A 12071-nucleotide genomic window follows, 5' to 3' on the forward strand; every position below is an offset into this window, starting at 1 on the left:
TAAGACCATGTGAGATTTTTTTTTCTTTGTGAATGCAAGATTGATTAAATATCTTAAGTCATTATTAAAATACAAAGTAGGCTTCCCCTCTTCCTATGAAACCCCAGATCCCTAGTGGCGTAGTAGCTTTATGTTCCGAGTTTTCCTTTATCTGAAGCAATCTCATTCTCCTTCCTTATTGTAAATAGGAAACACTTTTTGAATTGAAAATATATGTGCTTGTGATGGAGTGCCTGACCCACAATGGGCTGTAAGGGGTTAATAGAGCCCTATGAAGGCTGCGCAGGAGGCAGCCAATCAGAGAAGGGCTGAAGGGAGCAGCCAATCCGGGCCAAGTAGGCCCATTTAAAAAAGGGAGCTGCAGGGCAGAGGAGGCCAGTTCTCTGCTGGGAGCCCAGGGAGGAAGGATTGTGTCTCTGGAGGGCTGAGAGAACTGCCAGCACCCTGGACAGAGCAGTGCTGCTAGCAGGAACCAGGAGAGTGACAGACAGCTCCTGGCTGGCTGCTGGGGTTTGCAGGCTGAGGCCCTGAGGCAACGGCAAAGAGGATGCTGGGGCCAGGAGGAAGTCACCAGACAATTCACTGCCTTAGCCACTAAGGGAAGTGGCTGAAGAGCGGACTGCAGGTCCCCCGGAAGGGGAGAGCACAGTGTGTGACATGGCCAGAGGGCTGTGTCACTGAAGAGGACACTGCAGTCCTTGGAGAGACATGGGTCCCAGAGAAGGAGTGATGGTGGCGAGGCACCACCCAAAGAGGGCACACTAATATGCAGAGCTAATTCCCCACAGCAGCCAGCAGGAGGAGCCACGGTGCTGAGCACACCCCGTTACAGTGCTGTATGTTTGTATAGTAAAATGGAGAATCTACTAAATAGACAGAGCCTGTGTCCTCTAACTCCTTACCTGGATTCTGTGTGATTTTTAATGATGTACCAAGGAGGGGAGACCAGGCAATTTATTTCACTGATGTCTGACATTGGATTCCTGTTCTCGGTTCAAATCTCCAACACAATATGTTTTCTTCAGAGTAAGGAATGGAGAGTGACCCATGCCTTTGCTAGGTTAGAGAACATTTAACAAAGGTTTCAGATAAGTTTGAATAGATGTCAGATTGGCATCCAGACAGCTGAACCTCCAAACTGGAGCCTTGCTAACAACAGCAGCAGTAGTATCACCATTAGTGGTAGTATCACCTTTAGGAGTTCTAGGGGGATTGTCGGGGGAAGGCTATGGACACATTTTCAAAATGGTGGCCTCATTTTTGTAGGTACATTTGTGCCCACAAAGCACTGAAACTACAATCAGATCTGCAGATCTAAGACTTCAGTGGGATTCCACATGGGCACAGGGGTCTGTCTGTGTCAATCTGAGTACAGGCTCAGGTCCGAAATCGTCACCTGCATTTGAACTGAAGTACAGATCTGAGCACTTGCCCCCAATTACCTGATCAAAGGCACTGTCAGCTAATTACAGGCACAGGCAATGCTGTGATTTGTGCCTGTAACTTGTTTCAGAGACACAAAGCAAATTGATGGCTCTTAACCTAGCTGGAAATTTAGGCCAGTATCTACAGCTTTGTGTCCACAGAGGTACTGGAGACAGTAGGTACCATGAATTCAAATTAAACATTGACACTGTATCTGGCACATTTCCCCAGGTAAATTCAATGCACTGGCCTAGTCACTCTTCCTTTCCTGTTCATACTTGTGATCATTTCCACAGAGAGCTCTTAGTTAACTGTTGCTGATACTGTAATTCACAGAAGCAATTCAGACTATAAGAGCAACATTTCAATTATACGAATAATCAAATTCAAAATGTTATTTGAATAATTTGAGTTCATAAATTAAGCAAGCTTTTTTTTCTTTTTGCAAGTGGACTATAAATTACATTTTCCGCTACATTGGCAGTAAACGGGTAATTAATATCTCAACTTTTCCTTCTTAATGTTGATTTAAGAAAAAATAAAATAAGCCTACAACATAAAAGAGCTTTGCGATCATAGCTCAGCTATCACTGCCCCCTCTCTCTTTAGCTAGTGCTTTCTCTGCCCAGGCCAACTACTGCAATATGTGCACAGCGAGTCAGTTATGTGGCCCTGCATTTCAACGGAGGTAGAGGGGCCAGAGGGTTTAACGCTTTGTCAGGTACTGTCAGAGAAAACAACTTTCCACTTCTAAACTAATGAAATTCCACACAGTCCTTCCCACCCAGGACAAATCAGGGCTTGGGGTTAATATGCCCAGAACAAACATTTGTTGTTTTGGCAACTTTCCTCCACAAAACAATCTTTCTCTGCATGAAAAACACCAGACCTTCATTCTTTCACTTAAGTGGACATACTTTAAAAGCTTGGGCGAAATCCTCCTCTGGTGTAAACTGGTGTAGCTTCACGCATCTGGCCTTTTATTTTGATGGCTTGAGGGACACTGTATTTAATTAAACTTGGCAATAATGGAAGAACTGGCAATATCTCTCAAACTGGGGGGAAATATTACCTGTGTCTAACTCCATATATCAGAATTAGCAATGAAATGTTCTTGATCCAGCTCTAAAAACTGTAGTGCTATTTAGCCCAACTGGCAGCCTGTGTTTAGGATACTCTGCTATGAAACCTTTACTTTCTTAACAGCTAAATTTGTCTCTAGTGTGAAGATTGGAAAGTTGGTGTTGCTAGAGCGGGGTTTTATGAAGTTCCACTTGTGTGACAAGAAAGTATTTAAAATAGAGGATATTGAAGTTTAATAGAAGACAACACTTAGACCTGGTAGAAACTGGGGGGGGGGAAACCTTTGCAAAATGTTTTGAAATTGTGTCCATTTTGCAATTTTCACCAAAATTTATATCAAACGCCTTATTGAAAAAATAATAAAATGGTTTGTGACTTTTTTTGTTTCACAATTTTTTTTTTGAAGAATGAAAAAAAACCCACCAAAAATGCTTCATTTTGGTAAATCAAGCATTGTAATAGCCATTTTAATTTTAAAATGTTGCCAACAATTCAGACCCCTCTCTCAATTTTTAAAAATAAACTTTTTGTGATTTTTTTCCTATTAAAAAGCCATTTTTCAGTTAAAATACTTTTCATTCAAAAAAATTCATCCAGCTCCAGTTACAGTCCCACAGTGCATTACATTGATAATGTGGAAATGACCAGTTAAGTGAAGAACATGTGTTAAAATCTGGAATAACAGAAACAATATCACCTATCAACATGCATCACAGAATGATCTCTTGCTGCTAACCTCCCAAGGGCCCTGGTTCATCTTACATCCAGCACTCTTGGGCAGAGTTGACCATACTGTTAAGAGGTTGAGGATTTCCTTGAAGTTCTTCACACTCAAGGTGGACAACTAAGACATCAACAATTAAATAAGATTATAAATCTATGAACAATGCAAACCATTTCTGAAGTCTTTTGTTTCTTTCTGACAGAGACTAAGTCTCTTCTGAGAATGAGCCTAACAACAAAATGTAAATCTAGATCCTGAACCTCCCCAAATGTTTTGATCTATTTTTTTTAAAATATGCCCCATTGTAGGGGATCTAAACATTGATCCAGAGCTGGTTAAGCTTCTAAATCATTCTGAGTTCCAAGTTGTTTAGCTCTGGTGTTTTGATTTGGCCAGAAGCAAAATGCTAATGAAGATCCAGAGTTTGAGCCCCCCAAAGTTTCGATGTGTTCGGATGAAAAATGCTGGTTCACACGAATCTCTAAATCTCTGCTTAGTGTGTTCATGGGTTTGTCCCAAAAACAAAGAAAATGCATAGCAAGCATAGTATGTGGATGAAAATAGAGAAGATGGTAACATTGTATTATAATACCTCCCTCTTCATCTTTCAGGGCGATCCTCTTTCACTGGATCATATGTTTAAAATTTCTTTTAAAACTTGTTTATTACCACACACACACACACACACACATCCCCACCACCAGCAATCGTTGGAGTTATTCTAGATTTATGATTGTGTAACTAACATCAGAATCTAGCTCATTGGACCAAATGATGGCCCTGTGAGAATGTGAACACAGGGAGTATCACCTCTACTATTGATAATAATGATACCATGCTCACCAGAAATGGTCCAAGTGTCCCTAAATTTAGTGCTCTGGTACCAGCGGTGGAAGAGAGAAGATTAGATCGCTAGATAGATCATAAGACTATACATGGCCCCCAAATGTACATCCTAACTGTTTCGCTTTGGTTAATACAGCTGTTTAAGGGAAGTCAATGTCCCTTTTTACAGACCCTTAGGAAAAGGCATTGTACTTACCACACATCGAAGACACATTGTAATGATTCATTCTAATACCTTAGGTAGTGAAATAAACCTTAACTAAATCAGAATGCATGCATGCCTCACTCCCATTTAAAGTCAGAGAATGAGAGTGGTGCAGCTGAAAATTCCTTGGTTGGGTTTTCTGCTTCTCCCTCCATGCTTTAATCTGACAATAGAGATCAGCTGTGAGGTGTGTGCTATCCATCCAGGAAGATACGGCTATCTTTTTTGGAAGGCGCAACTGCTGCTGCTGTCTTGCATACACCTAGCATTCAGGGGGTATTGGGCAGTCTTATACACACATCTTCTACCAATGTTGGAGCAGTAGAGGTGATACTCCCTGTGTTCACATTCTCACAGGGCCATCATTTGGTCCAATGAGCTAGATTCTGATGTTAGTTACACAGTGCTGGTGGTGGGGATGTGTGTGTGTGTGGGGGGGTGTAATCGTCACCCCACTGAAGTCAGTTGAAATTTTGCCATTGACCTTAATGGAGTCAAGATTTCACCTCTCGGGTAACTGAGATCAGAATCTAAGCCCTAGTTCAGCAATGCATGCCTAACTTTAAGCATCTGAATCATTCATTAAAGTCAATGGGACAACTCATATTCTTAAAGTTAGGCACATGATTAAGTCCATTGCTGAACTGGGGCCTTGTTCTTAGGGAACAGTTTGAGAATATATTATAACATGATGTTCCACCTCCCTCTGTAATTAACACATTGTCAATGAATACATTTTATTCATTACTCAACTAGCTATATAGATGGTTTAATAATATTCATCAAATAACTTAGTCTCAATTTTTTTCTATTTATCAGCAAGTGGATTATTTGCAGATAATGTTTTCAATTATTCAACCAGTTCTTGTCTTTAGCACTGATACATGGATACCCCTTCCTCTTAGGCCAATGCATTCTACCTAAATAACAATGGATAGACTTTGCAGACCAGTTTTCTAGTGCATTTTAATGATTTTTGGTTTTGATTATTTTTTCTTTTTAAATCCCCATTTCTATTCCATCCTATTCTTGTATTTTCCGTTTTCCATCATTACAAGACATACAACTTTGCTTAATTGTGTACACTGGCAAATTGCAATGTATTAATTTTACCTTTGCTATAGAAGGTTATTATTTTGCCGAAGCGCTTTGTATAGTGTAATGACGCCACAAAGCCTTTTAACTAATTTGCGTCTGCTTCCTTGTTCTGCATCTTACTGCTTTCAACAAGTATGGAAATGTAGCTAAACTCATGCCCTCCAGGACATGGGCAACTGCTTTACAAAAGTGCAACTTGGACAGCTATTTTCATGCCTGAGAGTTAGTTGCTTTACCAGTAGGCCTTGTACTACTTTCGGATTAGACAAAAGGTAAAAGTCTTATGATAGTGGTTCTTACCTATGAGTTTGCATTATCATTTCATAAGGCAAAACAGAAGGTGATATAAGCCCACTGCCATTCCTTAGTTTTTGACGGAACATATTCATCAAAAAAGCATGCAGTCCCCTGAGCTTGCAGCCATATGCTACAGGAAAATGTCACCAGTTAAAGATGTATTCATTTGCTGTTTTGAAAACTCTGTTTGATATTCATGCATTCCAAGTGTTTTGACCTAGATTTCTGTAGAGGCATTAGATCCAGTGCTGAACAGGAAGCTAGACAGCTGTTGCTTGTGTAGTCAAAGGAAGAATCTAAAGAAAAAAAAGAATAAAAAAAAATGAAAACATTTATTAATGCATGCCAACATTTTGCACAGCCAATATGTTTAATACTAGATTAACTAATATAAGCATATGGGGATGCATTTGTTGCAAAGCTTTAAAGAAAAGAACAAAGAAAAAAGTTGGATGTATCTAAAGTTCACACAGAATAGAATTTGCTCTTTCTCCTATAAATGAAAGCATGGTGAAATGGCAACATACTTTAATTATAAACTACTTGCTAATGTCACAACATTTAGGTTTTTTTCAGCTAGATTATAGTGCAAGTCTTTCTGCACACATCCTGGCTAATCTGAAAACCTACAGGTAACAGAAAATCTTCTGGACTTCTACAACTCTCACATCCTATTCCAACTCTGAGTCTCACCGAAGATTTGTTCATTGCAATTGTGGATTCATTTATGGACAATCCAATTACAAGAGAGACATTATATAAATATCTGTACTTGCTTTTTGAACATTGGTATTTCATCCATAACAGTAGTATAGAGCAGTGTTTCCCAAACTTGGGAAGCCGCTTGTGTAGGGAAAGCCCCTGGCGGGCCAGGCCAGTTTGTTTACCTGCTGCATCTGCAGTTCCGGCCGATCGCGGCTCCCACTGCCCGCGGTTTGCTGCTCCAGGCCAATGGGAGCTGCAGGAACTGGCGGCCAGTACGTCCCTCATCCCGCGCCACTTTCAGCAGCTCCCATTGGCCTGGAGCAGCAAACCGTGGCCAGTGGGAGCCGTGATTGGCCGGACCTGCGGACGCGGCAGGTAAACAAACCGGCCCTGCCCACCAGGGGCTTTCCCTAAACAAGCGGCATCCCAAGTTTGGGAAACGCTGGTATAGAGGGTTATATCATTGGGTTTACACAGGTATAACTCCTTTGAGTCATTCTTGATTTACAGGTGTAAGTTAAACTAGAATTCTGGATGTTCGGGGACATTACAATGACCAATATTAGCGGCCAATGCTTATTAAAGAAATTGCTGTATATAAAAGTTTGATATACCAAGTTGAATTATTCTTTGGCCATAATATTTGTTGCACATTTAAACCTCTTGTCAGTTCACAAATTCATAAGTAAAGATAGTCCAAAAACGGGGAGAAAAAATTTGCAAATATTGTCATGAAAATGTTTTTCATTTTCCATTGTAAAACATGTTTAGAGGGAAAATTTCCAATCAACTCTATTCATATGTATTCATCTTTTTCTTTCTTCTTTTGTTTTGTTTTGTTTTGTTTGCCAAACAAACATCAGCCTATGGTTTAGGCCTGTTAGGGTGTGTGATTGTTCACGTTATCTTTTTTCTTGCCTCTGGATGATTCAATTTATTTAACAGGAGAATAATGAATGAAGAAGACTAAAGAGCTAATACTACCGTTCCGGGTGAATTTTTGGATGAGTAATCAGTTTTGCTAAAATTCATGAAACTTTCCAGAATTGCAAGTATTTTCATGAATGCTAGCAATCTGATAAATATTCACAAGTAATTAATAATATGCAAACTCAACATTTTACTTTATTTAGAAAAGAATCCTATGAATTGCCTTTTATATAATTTGACCAACTCTGCTATATGCCTCATTATGTTTTGTGTTCTATATAGATGCACACTGGAGATGAACTCAAGCCATGGAATTTGGATCTAAACTGGAATTAGTTCCAAATCTAATGTTTATCTGTTTCAGTTCAAATTTCTGATTTAGTTCACTATTGATGCAGGTCTATGTCACGAAGTGTAGCTGTGGATCTGGATCCTGATTTGAATTTTCCCAGAGTTTGGCAGGGGGAAGTTTATCTGAAATTCAATTTGAGGCCCACATCTATCTGTCACAGAACATCTCTACATACGGTCTAGCCGGCATCACAGACTTTATACAACATATACCGCAAAACAGAGAAACTCTTAATGAAGAGAGTTAAGAAGGGCCATAGAAAGGTCACACCAAGGATGGGGAGGGATTGAGGAGCAGTGAGAAAATAAGCTTGGGAATGTAGGAGTTTACACCAGGAATGTTAAGAACAAGAAAGGTCATAAACTTAAAAAAAAAAGAAGGAAAAATAAAATAAAATAAAATAAATATGCTATAAAAGCATCTGTCTAGCTCCATGTGAAATGCTTTCTTCTGCAGTTGAACAGTGCCAGGGTAGAAGTTTTGGAATCTCCTCATTCAGAGTAAAATCTTTGCACATAGTTCTTAATCCCTGTATAATTGCAATGCTCAAGTTTTTTCCATGCAGAATACTGGAGCAGCAGTGATTACTCAGTGGCAGTTTGACCTATGTGTGCAAATCAAGTGTGTGTTTCTATTCTCTCTCCCAAATCATAGAGCAAGTTACATCACAAGTTGCGATTTCTTCAATATTTATTGTCTACGTTTGCATATTGTTCCATATGGTTAATCTTAAAATGCATGGAAGATATAGATGGTTTGTGTGGCCTTCGTATTAATCAAAAACATATCACTCTGTCAGGAAACACTAACTGTTTACAGAGAAAAGGTTAGCTGAACAATGGTGATAATTCTTCACTATTAACAGACCTTACACATAACTACTACAGCCTGCACCAGTTTAGAGCTCAGTGTAGGATGCTGTACCTCAGCTAGTTTGAAAAGATGGATTTAGAACTGTAGAGTCAAATACATTTCATTTTGGAATTTGTCTGCCTAATTTACTCATGTTACTGTTACAGATATACCAAGATAGCTGATGAAGCTGTTGTGTACTGTATTTACTCTCTGCGTTGCCATACACAGAAGTGATTCATAGAATCACAGGAGTTACAGATGCTAGAGCCATATTAAATCATTCAATCCATCTCCCCGCTGATGCAGAATTGCTTTCTACAGGTGCAGTATGTTTTCTAGTGTTTTGTCTGGTCTAGTTGTAAAAGTCCCCTAACATGGGATTTCCACCACTTCCCTTGGGAGACTACTCCACAGTTTAGTAATCTTCAATTCTCATCTTTCAAAATTGCCACTGTCAAGAGACAAGCTAGAGAACTAGATGGACCATTGATTTGTACTCAGATGGTAATTCCTCTCTTCCTAATCAGTAGCGAACCTGAATGAAGATGTTGTGTCATCAAAGTTGGCTGTCACTCATGGACACATCTCAGCTTCATAGTAGCGGAGCTTTTTTTTTTTTCTTGTAAGTAATACTTAGGCTTTACAAGCCTAACAATTTGTGTAATCTCCTCCTCCCTGGCCTTCCTGATCCTCCATTCCAGTTTATACAAAATATTGCCACTAAGATCATCTTCCTCACAAAAGCATTCCCTTCTTTGAATCCTCTCACTGGCCCTCCACTCCTCCAGTGCATCAAGTTCAAGTTCCTTGTCCTCCCATTCAAAGCCCTATATAACTTTGCCCTTCCCTCCCTTTTGGTCCTTGTCACCTTCTGCACTCTGCCAATGCTGGTAGCCTTGTTGTCTCTTGTGTCTACTTCTTCTACAACCACCTCTATATTTTCTTCCATGCCACCTACTATTCATGGAACAACTTCTCTGAGTTGGTCCACCAGGCCTGTGCTCATTCACATTGCTCCTGAAGATCTATGGTGATACCTAAAATAACCTAGCTAATAACGGCAAAAATGAGAGGTAACTGGAAACAGTCCATATACTTGTCTATCAGAGTTTTAAGGCTTACGTATTAGTGACATACATGGGGTCTTCAAGTCACACTTCAGCCCGTGAGAGTTGTGCTTTCTTACAAGAAGGCTGAATTTGTCCCCATGTCAGAAATAACTAGGAAAGCGAAAGCAAGCTTAGGTAAAATAAGAAACAACTCAAATGTTGAGGCAAACCCTTCATGCAGTAAAAAGACATTTGCATTAGATAGATGGATAGATGGATTAGGTATAGGTCACCTTTGTACTCCAAAGGGCCTGATCCAGAAGTGGAAGCACCAAATAGCAAAGAAAGACAGTGCTACCAGTAATTCCAGCCCATCTGGGAGTAATCCGTCCAACCAATCACTTAGTACATCCTTATCTGATGAGATTTCCTGCCCAATTTTGTACACTCAAGAGGTTCAAGGAATTCAGATCTGGTTTGGTGGTTGAATTGGTACTTCTCCCCAGCAAACCTCTTGAGATTCATCAATCACTAGTAATAAATGAAATTCTTTACAAGGTAGTGGTTGTTTTGTAGACTGTGAAATTAATTGATGGTGCCAGTCCAGGTCCTAGGAGACAAGTGGCTACATCCCAAAGCCATGACTAGCTTGTTAGCAATCTCAGCAATGGAGCCAGTGACTGAGAGATCCATTGAGTCTCCATGTACATTCAGTCACAATGGGGTGGGGAAGCATACACTGGTGCTGCTGTACCTACCCTGATGCTAGGCAGAGAGAGAACTTGCAGTCTGTAGGGCTGTTGATCTAGCACCTTCATGCATTGGCTCAACAGACCCTTCTATGGGGCTGTCAGTAGCAGGGTGAGTTGATTGGAATGCAGTATGTGCAATGAGACTGCATCCATCCATCTCTTCCCCGCCAGCTTGTTCACCTGCTCTGCCAGGTGTTCTCATTAGCCATATGTACAAATATGTGTCTAACTTTTATCATTCTGTTTGTATGTGTATAAGAAGAACTGGAGCCAATCTCTATGTGAAAATCAGCTTTTGAAGGGTTCCTTTTCACTGCCGGTAGCTGGAGCCTATTTTAACAGCCTCTGTTGTGGTTGGCTGCTATCTTAGAGACACATTTCTTACAGCTAAGAACTAAGCTAATAAAAAAAAAAGTAGGGGGCATATGGGTGAGATATTGACCTTCCACATATTGCATGTTTGGCCAATATGTACGAATGAAACAGACACTAAGGTCCATAATCTCCCCTCAGTGAATCAATATGAATCCAATTAACACTCAATGGGAGGATAAGATAGCATTCAAGAGCCTGTCCCTACCGTCATGCTAGGCACAGAACTCCCCCTAAAATCAGTGGAAGTCCTGTTTGTCACAGAACTTCAGGATTGGCTATATCATGACTTTTACTAAATGAACGGAGTCAGGCTCATAAGATTTGGAAACAGCTGATGAATAAACTTTAAGAGGCTCCAAGATTCCATCCCAGTTCACATATAAAAGTTTGAGTGCTTATTTGAAGCTTATCCAGACATCTTTGGCCTGGGAATTGGGGAAAATGAACAAGATCAGACCTTCCTGTAAGATTTCTAATATATGCTGAGTTTCAGCCAGATCAATAAGAATATGAGAATAGCTTCCGACTAACAGCAGGAGGTGCAGACGGACAGGAGGTTAAATGAACTTTTTTCAAAGCTCTAGGGAAGTCTTGCATCTCAATTTTTAGTCACCTATTTTCCCCCCTTTTTCTCTTAGTAGAACCAATTCACCTATCTAGGTTCAGCATTAGCTGGATTCCAATCTTTTGCCTGCAGTTCCTAATTCCATACCATATATTATAATTCCTGTGCAGAATGCTACATGGCCTCTCCCCAGCTCAGTGGGGTTTATTTCAGCCCTACAATGAAGGGAAGACAGATTGGTGATCCTCTGGTCCCAACTCCTTCCCTGAATATTTCTATCCCCTGCACAGTCCCACAAAGAAAACTCCAAAGCTGGATTATGGAAGGGGTGGGCACTCCCCTGCAAAGAGGGAAGAAATAGATTATCTCCACAGTGGACAGCACAGGATAGAGTGGCTAGCAGAAGACCATATGCCAGTGGATTAGCTTTAGCTAATTAGCTAAATCACTAGATCGTTAGGCTAGTAGACTACTTTTGTCTATGCAGAAGAGAGAGCTGAGATTCATAGCAACATTGTATATGCAGACCCAAATCCTCTGGCCAAAATTTTCAAATCCAAATGCCCTAATTTAGGCAGCTAACTCCAGTGCTTCTGAAAATCAGGCTCCTTTTTAGGTACCTAATGGGGAATTTTCACAGAGCAGTTAGCTAACCATTGATTTTCAGTGGGAGTTGGGTGCTTAACTTCCATTTGTGCCTTCCTTTGAAAATCTCCCCATAAATCTGGATTTGGGTGCTTATGTCTGGCTGTTGATCTAAAACGTTGAGCTTTATGTTTTACTAAACAGAAATATTGTGCCCCTCCATTC

This window comes from Mauremys mutica, chromosome 11 (genome assembly GCF_020497125.1).
Source record: "Mauremys mutica isolate MM-2020 ecotype Southern chromosome 11, ASM2049712v1, whole genome shotgun sequence".
Lineage (NCBI taxonomy): Eukaryota > Metazoa > Chordata > Testudines > Geoemydidae > Mauremys > Mauremys mutica.